Source organism: Myotis yumanensis, unplaced genomic scaffold (assembly GCF_028538775.1).
Source record: "Myotis yumanensis isolate MYYU_CA2020_CCGP unplaced genomic scaffold, mMyoYum1.0.hap1 SCAF_3, whole genome shotgun sequence".
Lineage (NCBI taxonomy): Eukaryota > Metazoa > Chordata > Mammalia > Chiroptera > Vespertilionidae > Myotis > Myotis yumanensis.
This window is the reverse complement of record NW_027223754.1, coordinates 166989936-167011489: the sequence shown is the minus strand read 5'-3', so window position 1 is coordinate 167011489 and position 21554 is coordinate 166989936. Positions and strand designations below refer to the sequence as shown.

Here is a 21554-nt window from a genome sequence, read left to right as displayed (position 1 = left end):
GACTGAAAGGATCCAGGTGAGTCACCAGGGCAACTGCCTTCCATGAGGTGACTCAGACGTTGAGTATCATCTCAAGGGAGGGACTCAGCCGACAAGGGAAGAGATCACAGGGAAAATGCACTTTCCTTTTCTGAGCTTTGATCTGGAAGTGAGACACATCACTTCAGTTGTCCATTGGCAGGAAATTAGTCTTACAGCTCCACCTACCTCCAAGAGGGCTGGCAATTCCAGGGAGCATGTGGATAATTGTTGAGCAGGAAATGTCTCTGCCACAGTCCACGGAGGCCTCCTACTGAGAGAGCAAAGCTGTAGATGAAACTAGCCTGAACAGTGGGGCTACTTCGGAAGGACCCTCTCCTGGACAGTGCCGACCTGTGTTGCAATTTGAGTGAGAAACAAAATTTTGTTGCATTAATCCACTGAAATTTAAGAGATTTAGTCTTTCTTGCAGCATAGTTCATCCTGTCCTGATTAATACAGAAACATAAAAGAAGATAGAAGTAAACGAAATAATATAGCATACTTTCCCGGAAGTAATTGTAATGCCAATCAAAATACCAGTAGGATTTCCTTGGAGAATTTGCCAAAATGATATAAAGCTCGTGTAGAAATGAGAATAGCCAGTACAACTATAAATAGAATAATGAGGAAGAACTAATTTTACCCAATATTTTCAAAGAGTTAATAGGCAGAGAAATTCTAGGAAATACAGAAAGACATCACAGAGAAAGTACAGTAAATGACGAAGATGTTAAGAGAGAATGGATATCCCCAAAATAAACCCAAGTACATTTTGACTATAAATAGGATGGTATTTTAAGTCAATGGGAGAATATGAATAATTCAGAAACGTTGTTGTGACAAAAACCAGTGGGAGAAAAATTGCTAAAGTACTTCACTTCCTGTGTCCAAATAATTTCTAGGTGGATCAATAACTTAAATGTAAAACATGAAAAATCATTGGTTATTTTTAAAAATAATTTTGAACTGGGGAAGATCAAGGGACATATAAGACAAAACTGACACATTTATCATTATTTTTTAAAAGTACCATTTTAATTTATTTTCTCCCAGAGAACTTTTCGTCTCTCCTTAAGGACTTTGCTCCTTCCATGGGTTTTGGTGGAGGTCGTGGGGCAGTACCCGCAGGTCTAAATCGGGGTGGGGGTGTTCAGTCCTTCCAGGCTTCATAAGAACGATCCTTGACTACCTTGCTGTGAATGGCGCAGCTCACACAGTAATGCAGCTTCATATACAGCTCGGGAAGCACATTGGCGTCGAAGACACTCGCTTCAGAGATGTCCCTAACGGCTGTGGCCTCTACTGTGTTTTGAATGACAAACTTCTTAATGGCCTTGTCCTTGGGCACACACCGGGCACAGTTGGTACAACAAATAGGGTGCACATGGCCTCGGCCTTTTTTGGAATAACAACTGTTATTCCTTCTTTTCTTGGTCATCTGGAAAACAAGGACCCAAGAGGAGACAAATTTACTTTTGTAAAAATTAAAGCTTCTGCAAGATTGAGAATATTATATTCAAAATCAAGAGATAAACCAAAGGAGAAAAAAAAATGTTTGCAACTGATATAATAGGAAAGGGGTTTATTTCTTTAATATTCAAAGAGATCTAAAAATCAGCAAGAAAAAAAATGAACAATTCAATGAGAAAATAAGCAAAAGTTAAGCAGTTGGTAGCAAAACAAGGAAATAGACAATAAACATGAGAAGATCTTTTAACTTCTTAAATAATCAAATACTATGGCTAAACTAAAACAAGATAATATTGTACTTATTATGTTTGCAAAAATAAAATTTTGCTCATACTCAAAGGTATGGGAAACATGAAATCTCATATATTGTTAATGGACTGTAAATTGTTGCAAGCTCTTTGGAAAGCAGTTTGGCAGTAACGATTAAAATTTAAAAATAACATTCTCTCTAGCTCAGCAATTTCCCCTTCTAGGAATTTTTCCCACAGAAACACTTGCACAAGGAGGCAAATGTATACTGTACAGGGACAACATGATTATGTTATTTGTAGTAGTAAAAAACTAATGAAATTTAAATGCTTATCAGGAGAGAACTAAATAAACTACAGTGCTCTATAAAATGGAATACTACACAGCTGTTCAGAATCAATACATGTATCTGTATTGATATGAAAAAATGTCCAAACTAAATTATTTTATGTGGAAAAAAGCAGGTAGAATACAGTATTATTACAAATGAAAAGTCCAAGGATCATCTTTTATACATATATTTATATACATGTACATCATATATAAATACAAATTTCTAGGGGAAAGAAATCATAGCTATGATTATGATCAGCTATAAGTACATTATATGTGAGGGTGTAGGCGAAGAGATGAGCTTTTACTTTTCATGTTATACCCATTTGTATTATTAGAATTTAACTTGTACAGGCATTACTTTATGATAAAAAACAACAACAAAGATTTAAACCATTAATCCTTCCAAGCAAATATCAATTTTATTCTTTTACCTGTCAATCTGTAGTTAAAAAGATATTGGCAAATACAGAAAATAGTTAGACATTCAGAATATGTTCTAAATTAGTAAACTAAGTCACCAATTGTAATGAAGGAGGAGCCACAATTGTTATGCCCAGATTACAAGATTCCCAAGAAACCACATCAGGGAGCCAATTCGATGTAAAAGCATAAGAATCTGTATTCAAGCTAGCTTGAGCTCTCCATCCATCAGACCCACCGACACATCGGCTAGCCAAGTGGCCAAGAGAGAGACCGAACCCCTCCCAGAGACCGGTTATATAGGGGGGGGTTGGAGTAAGGGAGGAGAAAGGACTGTGCTTTGCCGATTGGCCAGGCACAAGTCGATGTCCGGTTCCTGGGTGTGGCTAGCAGAGTCTTAGACTTCCGTGAAGAAGCTCCTTGCCCAACACGTGGCCAAGGTAAGATGGAGGACGTAGCCCTTACCCTGGGGGAAGGTGGAGGGCGTAGCCTTCGCCCTTTCAACAATCTCTAGGAACTGTCCTGTTTCCCCTGCAAGGAAAACATCCCCAGATTTTAACAATAGCCTTTATCAACATTCCAAAAAGAAAATCAATAATAATAGTAATAGTTCGTATTTATTGAGCTATGACTATGCTGGATTTGGCACTGAGCACTTTTTATGAATTATCTCATTAAATCCTCACAAACTCCAAGCAGTAGGGCCAGCTATCAGTTTCATTTTACCAGTGTGGAACTAAGGACTAGAAAGACAAACTAAGAACTATTACAAGAGATCCAGGGCTTGTGGTTCAAAGCTTTTTTAACATGCTTTCATGGGGCTTCCAGGCTGACTGCACCACTTACTCTCTGGGTGTCCTCAGGAGGGTGACTTAACATTCCCCATCGGTAACATGAGAATAGTAACAGGACCTACCTTCCAGGGTTGTCATGGGGATTAAGTGAGATGACACATGTGAGGTGCTTAACTCTGTGCCTAGCACATAGTGAGCTCTCAATGAAAGTGAGCTATTGTGTTGTTTGTTGCAAGGCCATTAGAATGTGGTCTCTTCTTACCTATCCAGTCTCATACCTTTCCGTTCCCCTTCCCATCTTCCTTGAACTTAATCTCCAGTCTTTCTAACCCCCTTGCTCTCCCCTCCCATGGATTCCCAAGTCTTCTGTGCCTCTGCTGCTCGCTCAGGTAGTGTTCATGCCCACCTTCCATCCCTTCTTCACCTGGCTGACCCTTATTTATTATTAAGACTCAGGACAACTTAGGAATTACTTCTTCCAGGAAGCCTTCCTTGATCTCAACTTTCTGGGTTAGGTGCTCCTTCTTGAGTTTCATCATCCTGTGCTTCCCTCTCTCATGGTATTTGTCCAACTGCTAAACTGTAATGTTCTAAATGCTTTGTCTGCCACCATCCAAATCTGTGGGTTCCTGAAGTTAGGTTCAAGGTTTTCTTCATTGAGTTCCTCCAGTGCTCAGCAATAAAGATTTGCTAAATGAGTTAAGTGGGAACTGAAAGGAGAGTAGGCTACTTTTCTGCAACCTTTGTTGACCATCCTCAGGAGGGTATTCCTTTAGGAAAGTAGAATGAAAATCAGGCAAGTGAGGTTATTCATGTATTAAATTATTTTATTAGTTCCTATTATTGTTCTAGGTGTAGAGGCCACCATAGTAAATAAGACAAAGAGTTCTGTTTCCTGGTGGTTATAGTCTAGCATGAGTGGGAAAGAGAAAGACTATCAATAAATAAGTGAAAAAAACTTAAATAGCGGTAAGTTCTGGAACAAAAATACAACAAGGTTAAGGGTAGAGAGTGATAGGGAGCAAAGGGCTAATTTAAACTTTGCCATCAGGGAAGGCCTCTGTGGAGGTGACCTTTAAATTGAGCCCTGACTGACAGGAAAGATCCAGTCTTGCAGAAGTCAGGGAGCAGAGCAAGTTGAAAGGCCCTGGGTGGGACTGAGTTTGCATTTTCACCAGCAGGAAGAATGTCTGGGTGCCCAGAGCCCAGTTTTATAAAAAATGGGCCACAATGGGATCTAATAAGGCCTCTTAGGTCATGATAAGGTATCTAGATTTTGTTCTGCCCACAATAGGAAGCCACAAGGGTTTTACACAAGACAGTGAGATCATCTGATTTAATATTTTTAGAAGATGACTCTGGGCTCTGTGCAGAAGGCAAGAATAGAAGCAGTATCAGGTTATCACTGTGGTTCAATGAGATGATTGCAGTTGGAGCTGGAGATGGAGAAAAGTGCATGGATTTAGGCTGTCTTGGGAAAGAGATGACAAGACTTGCTGATGGATGGAGTATTGGAAGGGAGTTACATGGAGTAAGAGGAATCAAGAATGATCCTTAAATTAGACTAGCAGCTGTGTAAACCAAGGTGGTGAAGACTAGAGGAGAAACAGGTGTGTGGGATAAGAGGGTGGGGAGGAACCAAAAGCTTAGTTTGGGGCATATTAGGTTGGAGATGCTTCTGGACATCCAAGTAGAAAGCACAGCAGCCAGTGGGCTCCATAAGCCTGAAGCTTGATGGGTGCATCTGGGTTGGAATTCCAAATCTGCTGATCATCTGCAAATGAATGACATCTCAACAGGGGAGAGTAGGACAGAAAAGCAGGAGCAAATGAGTATGGAAGGATGGTGGGGGTGGGGGAGGGAGAAGGCAAAAGGAGAAAGGAGAGGAGAGGAGGGAAGGGGAGGGGAGAGGAGAGGAGAGGAGGAGAATAAGTGAGTGATTTAAGTGGGAAATCCACCCAGAGAGTCCATCCAGGAGAGGGTGTGCTATAGAGACTGAGAGAGGAACGTGAGAAGTTGAAGAAAGTGCTGAGAGGTCAAGTCAGATAAATGCAGCAAATGACTGGATTTGGCCGAAGGGAGGTCATTAATAACTTTGATAGAACCGTTTCAGTGGTGTGATGGGGTGGAAAGCTCAACTACGGGAAGTTGAGAGAATGAGGACTGAGAGGGTGACTCTAGACAACACTTTCAAAATGTTTTCTTGTGGAAAAATGAGGCCTTAGCAATTAGGAGAAGGTCAAGGAAGAGTTGTTTTGCTTTCTTTGATAGAGTTTGTTGATAGAATTGGGGAGAGAAGGGCTGGATGCTGAGCAAGGTCCTGAGAAGGTAAATGGGGATGGGATATGGGCACAAGTGGAAGGTGGGGTTGGCTTGAGGGAGGAACCAGGTCATCTGCTCTGACCACAGGGAAGGCAGGGCACCCGGAAGAGGCAGGCCAGGCAGGCTGGATGGCAGAGTTGATAGCTCAGGGAAGGGTGAGAGAGGCCTCAGCTAGCATGTGAGGAAGGGAGGAAGCAGGCAGAGAAGCTATGAAGTGCTTCCCAGCAGAGGGGAACAGTGAACAACCAAGGGACATGTAGGCAGGTCACAGGCACTGTGGAGAGCCCATCCATGTTTGTGATTATGAGTTAAAGTGAGACTAGTTTCTATACTTTCATTTTGTCACTTTTAGCTCCTCAGATAGGCTAACAGTTGATGATACCATGGTCAGACTTTTGACCTGGAGCAAAGATGCATCAGGGATGTACATTCCTGGCAACTGAGGGATCAGAGCGAGCCTGAGGCCATACTGTGAAGCTTATCGTAGGAGTCGCCACATCCTTCCCAGCATCCTTTTCTCTCTTCTTCTTCCAGAGTACAGTTGTTTTGTCCCGGTGTTCACCAGTTTATGAGATTCACAGGAATGGGAAACTGAATTCATCTTCAGTTCAGCTATGGGTGCTGGCATTTTAAACCATACCAATCAGATGGAAGGAGAGGACCTGATTTCATGGGTGGATTCCTGTTTTTTCTCTCTCCCACTTGGCAAGAAGAAAACCTGATGTCCCAGCTGTTGGAAACAGGCTGTGGCTAACAGTGTGGAGAGATGGGAATAATCTGGGACCCTGGTGACAGTAAGTCCCTAACTCAACCAGTGTTAGAGCTTGTCTTGCTTCTAAACTTCCTGTTATTTGAAATAATAAAGCCCCCCTCCCACTCCTACACCTTTCCCTTTAAACTAGCTGAATCGGGATTTCTGTTCCTTGCAGCAGCAGAAGCATCCTCATGGGCACAGCTGTTTTTCTGGATTTACAGTATATGAGAAATCTTCAACACTGGATTGACCGATGCTTGCCTGGGTCTCAATTGAACATACTGTCTAATGACAGAGCAAAGGCTCGTGTCCAGGAAATGGGACTGGGGTCGCTGGGGCACTTCTGCTCCCACAGTTTAAGTTAACCAAGAGGCAGATATGTTTGTCCACAAACTGGTCTGGCCAGTGCTACTTGTTTTTGTATTTATGTAAACAAATGAAATGTGAATGAGGAAAAGAACTGATGTTGTATAAAATCCAAACTGAATTACACTTGTAGTATTAGTAAAGGGAAAGTCGCTTAAAACAAAAACAAAATCTTGGAGTTTGGTATGGGTGAGACATATGTAAAATAATTGGTAAGTTTTGTTTAATCTAGAAGATTCTGAACTCAGATTGTTTCCCAACTGTCTTTGCGTTCTCTCTCCACTTTAAAGATGCTGGGACTGGAAACCATCAACTTTTATTCTTAGAAGATCACACAGAACTCCAATCAGCTATCACGTACTTAAAGACGAGGCTTTGTTCCTTCAAAACATTGTCAAATGAAGGTAGATTTGCATGTTTTACTTTAATAAAATACTCAGAGTGGATTCCAACTTTACTGTTTCTCTACTTTAACTGAACAACTGCTCTGATTTACCCAACTAGCTTCCAGTCTGGGGGCTTCCAAGTAGACGTGTCCACTGTTCCCCTTCAGCCTCTCCCATGGGGTCAGCCCACTGCCCCCCAACTCTCTCCTAACTCTACATCATCAGCTCCTATTTTTACAAAATCATAATTGCAATAACAAGGGTACCTTTCATTTTCATAAAAGGTCTGGAAGGATCTACCCTAAAGTGTTAACTATTTCTGCATGAAGAGATTTCGATTTTTTCTTATCTCCATGCACGTGATTAATAATAATGTGAACTGGTATTGAGTTGGGGAGAAAGCTTGTTGTACATGAAGCAGAGCTGCAAACAAACATGAGCTCAGCTGTATACCAAGCACCTCAGATTCAGAGAGTAAAGTTGGGCAAAGGGCCCTGGAGCAGAGGTTGCAAGACCTGATCTCTTCATCCTGACTTGATGACAACTGGTTTGGAGCCTGAAGAAAGTCATTTGCCATCTGGGTCTCTCTCTCTTAGAACAGAGCAGCCATGTGATGGGGCCAGATCCTCCCAAGGTTGGCTGGTGCACAGGAAACAACAGCCTACCTCACCCTTGTGGGACACTGTTCAGCTGTTGAACTCAAGCATCTAAGGCTTATGTACCATGTTTTGTTTTAATAGAGAGTTAGCACTTCCCCCCTCCATTTATAAAGGTCATTATAGAAACTTGGAAATAGATAGACTAACACAAAGGGAAGAAAAAATATATATTAAAATCCCACCCCTTGAAAGGATTCTATTCTAGAGATCTCCAGAGACTGAAGCCTACTATTCTGAAAGTGCAGAAGGAGGAGAGAGGGCAGGGTCACTGCAACCCCCTCCTGTTTTTTGTTTTGTTTGTTTGTTATTTGTTTTTTCACTTCCCTGTTGTGCAGTGGAGAGTTACAGACTTTGACTCAGAAGTGGGGTTCCTCTCTGCCTGGAAATGTCTATTACTTTTCAAGGCCTTCTTAAGCAAGTGCCCATCTACAAAGCATCTCTCTGAGAACGCAGGCATGTTCTGTATCACACTGAGAAGTAAAGTCATCTCGACCTGAGTCACAAAGGTCAATTATCTGAGTGTATACGTAAATTACAGAACTTGACAAAGCAACTCTTTCAGAAGCATAGGGTTCAGGAGGCTAAATCCTATCCTCACGGCCCAAGAGACATGTCTCTAAGGTATCCTGTTTGCTTCCAGAACTCCATTGACTCAGGAGACCTAGGTCCATAATTCCCCCAGTTCTAATCTTTCATAGGCCTTTGAGGTTCCTATTAACCGAGACATGACAATGACAATAGTATCTTCATATTGAAGCACTTGTTGGTTTACAAACCATTTTTATGTGTATTGTTCTGAGTCTCACACTCCTTTGAGATGGGCAGACAGCGATCAGCACTTCTATTTCAGAGATGGAGAAGCAGGAGCTCAGAAACAGCCTGATGTCAAAGAGCCAAAATGGGATCAAGCTTTCTGTCTCCTGCTGATGTGACCCTTACAGGTGGAGAAGTGATCAGGGTGATAACTGGGGGTCACCAAGGCCACATCCGGGAGCTCCCAAGTCAAAGAAATGGAGGGGATTGGAGTGGCTCAGGCTTTTTGGTTCTAACTCATGATAAAACAACAATGTAGATATAGAGACATACAAGTGTACTAGTGTATAGGAATGTGTGCAGAAGGAGAGAAAGAAGCAAAAACATTTAAAATAAGAGAAAAAAAGGAAAAACGAATAATGCCTGATTGATTGCAGACTGGTACTGTCAGGTACATCTTGGAGTTAATTAAATTTGTAGGTAGCCATATTTGAAAGGCTCTCTGGAAGATTTGTAATCCGGACTTTATCAACATGCTTAAACTATTAGCAAAAGAAAAAGCATTTTCTGTTGTTTAAAATGATGCCTTGACCTGTTGGACAAAAAAATCCATCACCTGTAAGTAGCTTGCTGCATTGCCATTAGGAGGAGTTCATACTGTGAGAAAAATATAATTATGGCAGCTCTGAAGATGTGACCTTTTCGAGTCCCTCTGAAATTAAAGGATGTAAAAGGATTTAGCCACATCACTAAGACGCCTGCTGCTGTTTGTTTCTGTTCTGCTCCATTCATTACAACTAACTATTCCCATGTAAATAAATAGTAACATAATCCAAGGCTTTGTGCTAGTTAATTAGAATGTGTGCTCCATTGTCCACTATCCCCTTAGCTCCCTCTCTCACGGCTGTCAATGCTAAAGCAGTGGCTTGTGTTTTCATATCGCTCAGAAACAACATCTCCTTCTATTGTTGCTCCTGTAAAATGGCAAGACCAGCACTTATCCAGGGGTCCTCAAACTACGGCCCGCGGGCCACATGCAAATACAAATATTGTATTTGTTCCCGTTTTGTTTTTTTACTTCAAAATAAGATATGTGCAGTGTGCATAGGAATTTGCTCATAGTTTTTTTTTAAACTATAGTCCGGCCCTCCAACGGTCTGAGGGACAGTGAACTGGCCCCTGTTTAAAAAGTTTGAAGACCCCTGATTATACAAAGGGTGACGTCTGCAAATTCCTGTGTCTTCACATGAGTTCGAGGAAAATGAAATCCCACAAGTTTTCTTTGCGTGTGACTGAGAGATCGTCTATCTTACCTAGATCTCCAGTTCATTAGAAACTTTTCCCCAATGGACAGCGTTATTTGTGAGTGGCCCCTGCTCAGAGGAAGTTAAATGTTTCGAGTTGCTTTGCTTCAGAAATCCCCAGGGCCTGCGGAGTGCCACAAAATTGGCAGTGTCTGTGCCTCTAATGTCTGAGACCAGCATTGCCTCAAGGCCACAAAGAGTCTAATCTGGGTGCTCCATGGGGACTCAGCAATGCTTGCAGATATTTGGGTTTGTCACATGGGGGGAAGAGGTGCTGCTGCCTCTAGTGGGTGGAGGTCAGGGGTGCAACTACACATCCTACGAAGTACAGGACAGCCCCTCACAACAGTTATCTGACCTGTATTAGTTTGCTAGGGCTGCAGTAACAAAGTACCATTGGATGCCTTAAACAGCAGGAAGTTATGTCTCACAGTTCTGGAGACTGAAAGTCTGAAAACCAGGCAGCATTGATTCCTTCTGAGGCTGTGAGGGAAGCATCTGTACCAGGCCTTCCTCCTGGCTTGTAGATGGCTTGTCTTTCTATGTCTCTTCATACTGGCTTCACTCTATGTATATCTCTGTGTTCAAATGTCTTGTTTTTGTAAGTCACCAGTCTTACAAAAGGTGGTGGATTAGGGCCTACCCTAATGACCTCATTTACCTCTGTAAAGACCTGATCTCCAAATAAGTTTGCGTTCTGAGGTACTGAGGTTAAGACTTCAACATATGAATTGGGGGGAGGACACAAGTCAGTCCACAGCACAGCCTAAAATGGGTTAAATATCTCATGTAATTTATTGAATACTGTACTGAAAATGAAAACCAGAAAAGTAGTGTGGGTACTCACCATTAACATATACAGCTGAAAGCTTTCCATTGTGAAGTAAAACAATCCTAAGTCAACCATCATAAGTTGGGGTCCTGTGTATAAAGGATGCTAATAGAGAGGAAACCTTTTAAAACAGTTTCAAGTTACAGTGAACTGACACACCTTAGCATTATAGAGTAATGTTCAAATATGAGCTACCAGATTAGTCTGACATAGGTTCATTTCCCACTCTGTCATTATTGCCGTGTAACCTTGGGAAAGTTAATTAACCTGTCTAAATCTTCCTTTCTGGTAAAAGGGGGAGATAATAAGAATATATGCACTACAGATAGAGCTACAGTGAGGATTAAATGAAATAATAAATGAAGTGAGATTATCTTCCTAATGCCTCGACCCTTTAATACAGTTCCTCATGTTGTGGTGACCCCCAACCATAAAATTATTTTCGTTGCTACTTCATAACTGTAATTTTGCTACTGTTATGAATCGTAATGTAAACATCTGATATGCAGGATGTATTTTCATTGTTTGCGACCCACAGGTTGAGAACCGCGGGTTTAATGCCTAGAACATAGAAGGTAAAGGAGGTTTGCTATTATCTATATGCATAAAAGCCAAGCAACAGGCACAATGGAATGATCGGAATGACCAGAAAGACCAGAATGACCTGTCGTGATGACAGGCACTGCAGCGGCCAACCAGCCTGATCGGGGCCCCGATCAGCCCTCCCCAACCTCCCACAGCCCCTCCCCCACCTCCCACAGCCCCTCCCCCCAGCCGGCCCTGCCCCTGATCAGCCCCCCATCCAGTCAGGGGCAGGGCTGGACGGCCAACCGCCCGAGGCTCCTCCCCCCAGCCGGCCCCGGCCCAATTGGCCCCCATCAGGGAAGGCAGCCGGACCCCACCCGTGCATGAATTCATGCATCGGATCTCTGGTTATTAAGAAAAGAGAAGATAATGCCACCTTGACTTTATTCATTTATGGAAGTGAAGGAATACTGCACTTTCAATGCATTAAGCATGCGAATGCAAGTGTGGGTAAGATCGTTGCAGTCTGGTGAAGAAGGGAAACAAGTAAATAAAAATAAGAGCTGTACGTGAAGTGCCATAATAGAACTATACACAACCCTCTATGGAAGCATGAAGAAGAATTTATGGAAAAGTCCTTTGGGAAAATGTTCAGAAAATATAATAGAAACTTGAAATCATCACCTTAATTCATCCAAATGTGACTTTTTAGACTCTATTATGAAAAAAGCATGCCCCCTCCATCACTACTAGAACTAATACAGGGTGTTCAAATATTAAACGAAAAATGCAAGGCTTCCAGTCAAGATGGCACCATAGGTAAATGTGGTACTCCAATCCTCCCACGACCACATAAAAAATACAACTTATCTTCAGAACAACCTTCATTCAGAACCACCTAAAATCTAGCTGAATGAAAGTCCTACAACTAGGGGAAACGAAGAAGAAGCCACATCGAGACTGGGAGAAAAGGCAGAGGCACAGCGTAGGCTGCTTCTACACCCATGTGTGGCGGTTTTTAATCAGGAGGGAGATCTTCAATTCAGAAGTTCCCCTTGAGGAGCCGAAGAGTCCCAACTTCATACCACACCCCTCAGCCCAGGGTTCCAATGCCAGGAAAAGAAGTTCCCATAATTTTGGGTTGTAAGAACCAGCGGGGATTGAGGTGGAGTGACACAGAAGCTGCTGGAGTCCCAGGTAGTTCCTCTTAAAGGGCCACACATGCACATACTTGGACTCACTCTCTCTGAGCTCAAACTCTAGGGCATAAGTTTGAAAGGAACCAGTGACATACAGAGAAGAACTAAATTGTCTGGCATCAGGGCAAGAGCTGGTGGTGGGCAACTTTCTCCTAAACAAAAGTACTGATGGAAGTCATTGCTCCTTTGCTGAGCCCTCCCCATCACAGAGCTGACAAGCCAGCACCATATCTGTGTCTCCATCAACCTGCCTCACACTGTTGGCCCCACCCTGTGATTTCCTAAGACCCCACCCCACCCAACTTGTGGGTTTATCAAAGCCATTTCCAGTGGCTTTTCCATACAACTGGCCTCTCTTGTTTCATGCTTTGGACTTTCCTAAAATATCTCAAGCAAGAAGTAGGTGGCCTCAGTGTGCCCTGTTCTCACTAAGTGGCCCCAAGCCTGGCACTAGCAGCAGCCTGCCTTGGTTCACAGACCAGCCTCTCCTGGGCACCTCAAAGTCCAATACAAGTAGCAGTCATCTGCAGGCTGCTCGGTAGCTCATGCTGGGTGGCCCTAGGCAGGGCACAGGCAGTGGCTTACTTTGCAGCTCCTGGGAGGCCTCAGAACCAGTACACTCAGTAGACAGCTTTAGACCACACCAGATTACAACCCTACAACCTCCACAAGTGACACACTCATGGGGCAGACTCAGTGAGCATCAAAGCCCCACTGCAGCAAGTCCTGCTCAGTAGGGTCAATTCTTGCACAGCAGCTCTTCCACTGTAGTCGCAACTTGCCCTCACAACCAAATGGCCTGAGGGGTCAATCCCTCTCAGTGATGTCAACAGCAATCAAGGTTCAACTACAAGACAGTGCACACAGCCCACACAGGGGTACACCTGGAGTGCCCAGCTCAGGTGACTGGGGAGGGTGCACCACTGAGCCCTACAAGATACCTATTACACAAGGCTGTCCTACCAAATCCAGAAGACATAGCAGCTCTACCTAATGCATAGCAACAAACACTGGGAAGCAGTCAAAATGCAGAGGCAAAGAAGAAACATGTCTCAGGTGAAAGAACAGAAGAAATTTTCAGAAAAAGAACTAAATAAAATGGAAGCAAGCACACTATCAGATATAGATTCAAAACAATGTTTATAGAATATTCAAGGAACTTAATAAGAACTTCAACAGCATTAAAAAGAACATGGGAACCATAAAAAAAGAACCAGTTAGACATGAAGGATAAACTAACTGAAATAAAAAATAATTTACAGGGAATCAACAGAAGTGGATGCCAAGAATCAAATCAGCAATTTCAAATAGAGGAAGCAAAAAATACCCAATCAGAGCAACTAAAAGAAAAAAAGAATACAAAAATATGAAGATAGTATAAGGAACCTCTGGGACAACTTCAAGTGTACTAACATTCACATCATGGGACTGCCAGAAGGAGAAGAGAGGGAGCAAGAAATTGAAAACTAATTTGAAAAAATAATGACCTTACCTGGTGAAAGAAATAGACATACAAGTTCAGGAAGAGCTGAGAATCCCAAACAAGATGAATCCAAAGAGGCCCACACCAAGACACATCATAATTAAAATGCCAAGGGTCGCCAAAACCGGTTTGGCTCAGTGGATAGAGCATCAGCCTGCGGACTGAAAGGTCCTGGGTTCGATTCTGGTCAAGGGTATGTACCTGGGTTGCGGGCAACATCCCTAGTAGGGGGTGTGCAGGAGAAGGCTGATCGATGTTTCTCTCTCATGGATGTTTCTAACTCTATCTCTCTTCCTTCCTCTCTGTAGAAAATCAATAAAATATATTTATAAATAAATAAATAAATAAAATGCCAAGGGTTAAAGACAAAGAGAAAATCATAAAAGCAGCAAGAAAAAAAGCAGTTAGTTACCTACAAGGGAGCTCCCATAGACTGTCAACAGATTTCTCAACAGAAACTTTGCAGGTCAGAAGGGAGTGGCAAGAAATATTTAAAGTGATGAATGATAAGGACCTATAACCAAGATTACTCTACCCAGAAAAGCTATCATTTAGAATTGAAGTTCAGAGAAAGAGCTTCATAGACAAAAGAAAGTTAAAGGAGTTCATCACCACCAGACCAGTATTACAAGAAATGTTAAAGGTCTTCTTTAAGAAGAAGAAGAAAAAAGGATTAAAAATATGAACAATAAAATGGCAATAAATACATATCTATCAACAATTGAATCTAAAAATAAAAATAAATGAAGAAGCAGAACAGAAACAGATTCATAGATACAGAGAACATTTTGATGATTGCCAGATGGGAGGGGAGTTGGAGGCATGTGTGAAAAAAAGGTGAAGGGATTTAGAAGTACAAATTAGTAGTTATAGCATAGTCATGTCAGTATAAAGTACAGTATAGGGAATACAGTCAATAATATTATATATAGTATCAGATGGGTACAAGATTTATCAGGATGATCACTTAGTAAGTTATATAATGTCTAATCACTGGGGTGTACACCTGAAACTAATATAATATTGTATGTCAATTACAATTGAAAAATAAAAAGTTATTAAATAACAGAAAAATGCAAAAGGAAAGAAAGAACACTTTTATAGCTAAGAAATAATTTGTTTTTGTGAAAAGAGAAATGATAGAACATGTGAAGTAATGATAAATTATTTCTAAATATTCCTGGGTAAACTAAGCAACTAAAAAATTTGTGTTTATTTCAGCAATAAATATGGGGTGTCCCCCCAAAAATGTATACACACTTTAACAGCTGATAACTTAATTTTCACTCCTTTTTAGTTTTAACTTATTTGAAATAATGGCTGAAGCTTTGAACAATAAAAATTTATCCTAAAGTGCCACTAAACTTTTTTTATGGAAATACATAAAAGATAAAGTTTATGGTACAACACTGCAACAGTTGACGAATTGCGGGTGCACAAATACCAAACAAAATTATTCTTGATGTTTGTGATTCCATTACTTTCTATTATCAGCAGTGCCCAGACCAGAATGGTCATCAGTTTGAAAAAAGGCATTGACAAGAAAAATGATTCTTTTCTGTAGATTCTTTTAAATTCTAAAAATGAACTGTACATTAATAAATACTGACTTTATAATCATTCAAAGTGTGTACACATTTTTGGGGGCACCCTGTATGAAAGATAGTCTGGGAAATCCCATTCATGTTACAAAGACAGTAAGACTGAAAAATGTAGGAACAGTTATTTTCAATAACGTTACTTTTAGGAAGAAAATAAGAAGAATTTTTTAAATTACTAAAATATAGTACTTATGAAATAAAGTGTGTCAGCTTTGTGCACAACTATATGTATCTCATTGCTTAGAACTATGGCATGAGGTAGATTCTGAAGAAGCTGTTGAATAAATTGATTGCTTCTCAGCCAAAAGATTACAAATAAGCTAAGATGATTGGCAGGAAGTCACCTTTGAAAATCTTTACATTATAAAGGAGTCTGGAATGTCACAGTGGAACTACCAGGCCCAGAGAATTTCCTTCCAGTCTTTGGGTGCTTGCTTAACATCATTAGGTGGTTAGACTAACCTGTGTTGAGGCCCACTCCTGCCGGGCCTGGGATGCAAGAGGCTAAGGCTGCCTGCTTTAGTGGGAGGAGGTAGACAAGGAAACGGGGGATATTTGCCACAACTGAGGGAAGCACAGGGACGCGGAATCCAGATGGAAAGAGTTGGCCGTGAACTTCTGAAGAAATAACACATTTTTGTTTATTGAAGTCTTTTCCACATCTACCCATCATTCAACAATCACTCTTTAAGCGCTTACAGTGTGCCAGGCAGATCTGGGGCTGGAAAGAAAATATTGTGTAAGACGGTGCCATTTCTGAGAGCCTTAAGGTCTGGTTTGAGGACACACATTGTAAATCACAAGTGCAGTGAAGGGTGAGAGACATGCCAGAGGCAAGCCTGGCATAGGCAGGGGACCATAGAAGGGGAAGGTTTAGAGGTAGGAAAGGACCAAGTTTCCCCCCTTCCGCCCCACATCCCCCCCCACCCCCCCACCCGCAAAGGGAAAGCCCCTGTCGGGTCCACTGAGCATCCTGGTATCCCCACCAGAAACCCCACGGGCCCAGGGAAGCGGGGCAGGGGACTCAAGCTCGGATCTCTGAAAGTTCAGTTTGCTGAAAAACAATTTGTCACATCATCAATTTACCAAGTTTACCATTTTACCAAAAGAAAATGTTTCTTTTAATTATTTATAACCTTTTATCCTCAATGGCACAATTTTAGTAGTTTGAGAGTATTTCTATAGTTTTCATTAACAAGGTTTCATTTTTGTCTTTATAGTAGCATTTAAAGAAATCATTAAGTGTTTTACAGCTGCATTAAAATTCAGAAATCATTTCATAACTAAAATGTCAGTGCTTACTTCCCACAAGATTTTGTTCAGTTTATACTGATTTCTTTAATGCTTTTTTTTGTTTTGCCAATATTTTAGCATATTTGTGATTGTTCTGTCAATTTCTCAAGTACTTTATGAACCCAACTTTTCTAACAATTTAATAATTCAAATTTATAGTGTGATATAGTTGTTTCTGTAACTTCCAGTTTATTTCTCACTTTATCAGTCTCTTTAGCATTTAAGCATTTTTTAAAATCCATTAAAATAAAATCTTTTCACAATTTTGTCTTTACATTTAGTGAATATCAAACTTGAGGCATTAGTCATGGAAATCATTATAATACACTCTTCTGGGCATCCTCACTTCCTTTTCCTGTTACCTTGGTTTATTTTATCCTAACTGGTCCTTGTTAGAAATTTCAAATATCATCATTTCTTATCAGGATAGTTTGAACTATAATTATTTTTTTCAGGTGCTTTTGAATTTAAAATTTAAATAACTCTGAATTAAATAACTGAAAATCCCTAGTTAAAACTTCATCCCTTTTCCTTGAGCCTTTACCACTTTACTATATTTTTATTTAATGTAATATAAATTTTTAATTATTAGAAGTTCAAATTTAAAGCTGATATACCCTTCAAGGAATTGGGAAAGAATGGCAAACATTGAAAAATAGAATAATGGCATTCAAATTATTAAAAGAGACAACCCTTTGAATATTAGTAAAATTTAAAAGTTAGATAAGTTGGTAACTGGAAACTCAAAATGCAGTGAAGTGATCTCAAACCAATTTCTATTTTCCATCTCCAGCCATGCCTGGCTACATTTTTCCATAAATCATCAGCCAGAATGTGCACCAGATAATAGTGCTGAATGATTCAGATACAATATGGTCAGCATTACAAAACACACCCAATTTGCAAAATTTAGCTCTGTAGACTTCCCCTCTTCTCCTGAAATAGCTCGTGTTACCTTTCTAGCAGTCTCAATAGGCAGGTAGATGTTGTCTAGCCCCAGAAGACCCATGAGACTAAAGGACGTCTCCAAGGCCTCACTGATAGTGATAGGCCATGGGCTCAAATTTGTGACTAGCTCTGGCTTTGCACCTATGACCTGGAGCTGGGCACATGTGCAGGTGGAATAGGAAATTTCAGTGGCACCCCGACGAGAAGAAATCAATCCCACCTGCCGGTTCTAGCCTGAAATGTCCTCCTTAGAACTTGATCTCCTCTTAAAATGCAAATGCCCTGGAGAGAAGCCTCCCAGGGCAACCATGCTCACTCAAGTTACTGTACCAATATATTACCTCAGGCCTCAGGTTCATTGTTGCACCTGATCCTCCCAGGCTGCCAGGAAAGTCCAGGATTCTCAGTAATGGTGGCCATGCTCTCAGCCAGGCTTCAGCCAGCTCCTCTTCCGGGAGCTGACCACTCCACTGGGCATGAATTGTGTGGGGATTCTTTAAAGTTCAAGGATGTGGGAGGAGAGATTATGTCTGAATCCTGCCCAGCAGGACCTCTCCGGAGAGGAGCTGCTGGAGAATCTCAAGACCTGGGACTCACTGGTGTTTCTAATTTTCAAAGAGGCTGTGATTTCTGGATTGCAAGAACCCTGGGGCCTGCTTTCCCAAAGGGCTAAGAGAGAGTTCCTGATATTGACCAATGGAACCTTGACGTAATTAGCATTTTCTGTCTGCTGTGTCAGAGGACAACATCCAGACCGAGAAGGATCCATCCAATCTAGAATGTATGTCTACGCAGTGCAGATGTGTGCAAGACCTTCCCACTACTCTCTTCTGCATTCAGGAAATGCTGGTTACCTTATGATCACCCAAGCCATGAATTTGGTCTTCCCTGTGGGAACTGCCCCTCCCTCCCTACTCCAGAGCTGTCCTCTACTCCCCAGCCAGCCCGTTTCATCTTCTCAGGATCTGGCTCTCTAATAAAGCTAGCCTGGTGAACAAGCCAGGGCTCTCCTGGCAATCACACACCTGTGTTTTAGCAGGAGTCATCCACAAATCACTAAAATAGTCAGACCCTGACCAGGTTAGCATGCAAAAGAGGGTCCAGAGGTGGAGTCAGAACTCTTAGCTCCACCATGTATGAGGCCCAACCTAGGCAAGTTCTCTCTGAGCCTCAGTTGCCCCATCTGTTAAATGGGAACCAGGTGAGACCACAGTTTAGCTCCATGTATGGCACAGAGAAGGGAACTTCATAAACAGCAATGCACCAAATAACATATTTACAACCGTAGGGTCCACAACACCAAAAAAGTATGAGGCAGTACTAACATTGTTCTCAAGTAGAAATCTTAGTCACTGAGGCAGAGCAAGTGGGAGATATATTTTAGTGGATGTGACTTTCCTAGAGCTCATTAGAGCAGTCATTCTATGGGACAGGGCTTGGTCCCCATCTGTGAGTAAAACTATCCTATTTCAACCTCTCCTATATCTTTGGGTCTATATCTAAAGAATCCCAAAGGTTAAAAGTATGTGTGTGCCTTTCCTGAAAGAAAGGCCACTATGTTGTCTGTGTCTAAATTTTTGAGAATCAACTTGCTTGGGCCCACACCCACTTGTCAACCTGTGATCTTGCTAACAGAATATAGAATTCCTTTTTAAAAAAAAATATTTTTATTGATTTCAGAGAAGAAAGAAGTGTGAGAGAGATAGAAACATCAATGATGAGAAAGGATCATTGATAAGGCTGCCTCCTGTATGCTCCCTTCTGGGAATCGAGCCCACAACCCAGGCATGTGCCCTAACCAGGAATCAAAACTTGATCTCCTGGGTAATAGGTCGAAGTTCAACCACTGAGCCACACCGGTAGGGCTAGAATTCGTTTTTGAAAGGTTCTCTTATTTCACAGTCCTGTTCTCAGGAAATGTGAAAACACTAGTTGTACAAGAGAAGGAGAAATAGCCATCAGGGTGGAGATGGGAAAGAGCAGAGGGACTCAAGTCAGGGCAAAGCACAGAGACTGAAAGGGGAAGGAGGAGGCGGTGAGGAATGAGCAAACCAATAAGCTGGAAGCCAGCCAAGGCGGGGCCTCTCAGGGATCCTGTCAATCTGCACATCGTGCCATTTTGTCTGCATTTCTGTTCCTTCTTAAGGCAATGATGCATATTTCATTTCATCTTTTACTTTCCCTGTGGTTGAATTAGAAGAAGAGGAGAAATCTAGGCATGAAGGAAGAATTATTTTTTCCCCTCAAGTGCTACATTGTTAGAAGTTGGATATAAGTGAATTAATTGCAAAAATATCTGAAGGGAAGGCACATGTTTGTTCTTCAGTTTACTGGAGAGGGATGGCCAGGGCCTCATTCCAGCATTCTATCCTTGGTTGAAAAACAAGTACTCACCAGCAACGGGTGCCAACACTTAAACAAAAAAGAGGGAGTTTAATCTAAAACGATTATTTTTCTACTCCCAAATACCATTTCTCACTCAATGTAGAAGTGTACTTATAACTCCTTAAGTTAAACACACACACACACACACACACACACACACACACACCCATTAAATATTTACCCTACTGCAGTTAAATTGTTAAGTATTAGAAAAACATATAGATAAGTGATTTAAACCTTTTTGGTGAAGAGGAAATCTATCCAACAAATATATTTTGTTAAACTATTTGGCTTCCACTACAGTGAAATTTTCTTAGAACACAGAGGAATTCCCTGCTTTCAGAAAACTTTCAGGGACACAATAAAAGTGTATTGGGCCAACAATTATTAGTATGTGTATTAGTACTGATTGGTATACGGACTAAGTCTTTCTTCCTCCTTTTACAGTCAAGAAGATTTTTCCAACAGTGACATCCTCAGGCTAAAATACTTTGACTGCTCTCCAGAGCTTCCAACCCACTTAGATTTTGTTTAAGAAGCATCTCAAACTTAACTTGTCCAAAACAAAACATTTGCTTAACACTCTCCCCAAACTTGTTTCTCTCCCGGTCGTCCCCCAACTCAGGAAATAGCAGCAACCCAGTTTTCAAGCAAAGACCTAAAGAGTCATCCTTGATTCCTCCTTTTTTCTCTTCACCCTTGTAATTACTTCTCCATGGAGTCCATCGGGTGAACCTCTAAATATAATCAAAGTGGTCCTGGGGGAGTGGGGGTCAGGAGGAGTAGAATGTGGAACAGCATAGGTTCAAACCCGGGAGCTGTTCCTTGGGGCTGGAGGCCACTGTCTGCCTGCCTGGACCCCAGGTCCACCAGCCTTTACAACCCAATGCCAACCCTTCCTTCTCCACCTCCCTCGCCCTCAAATCTACAGCTTTATCTTCATAAACAAATGGTTGAGCAAAAGAGTCCAGACACAAAAAATACACCCTGTATGTCTCCATTCATGGAAAGTTGAAAACAGGCCAAGATGCTATCATCAGTGACTGGATGGAGTTTCCGGGGACTTCCAGGCAGCTGATCATTTTGTTTCTTGATCCAAATGCTGTGAAACAAATGTGTTCACTTCATGAAAATTCATCAAGCTGTACATTTAGGATTCATGCTAATTTCTGAATGCATATTGCACTTTAACAAAAAGTTTACTTAAACAAAAATGTTATTTAGATGTTTGGGAAAGACTAACCAGTTATTTCCAGACTGAGGATGTTTATAAACCATTAGAAACATCTGTATGTTGAAAATGTGTGATTTGATCCATGGTGCCCAGAGATTCAAATTCATCCTTTTTCAAAAACAAATGACTTTCCTCCAATAGAACAAAAATCACTCACATTTTTAATGCAACTGAAAGAAAAATAGCAATGAGTCACTGCTAAATTGTGAAGAGTTGTAAG

At 41.4% G+C, this 21554-nt stretch overlaps 1 pseudogene; it reads right to left on the bottom strand.

Annotated features, from left to right (window-relative positions):
• Positions 1-1171: 1171 nt before the first annotated feature.
• LOC139005573 (small ribosomal subunit protein eS26 pseudogene) lies at positions 1172-1459 on the bottom strand (annotated as a pseudogene).
• Between the last annotated feature and the right edge of the window lie 20095 nt (positions 1460-21554).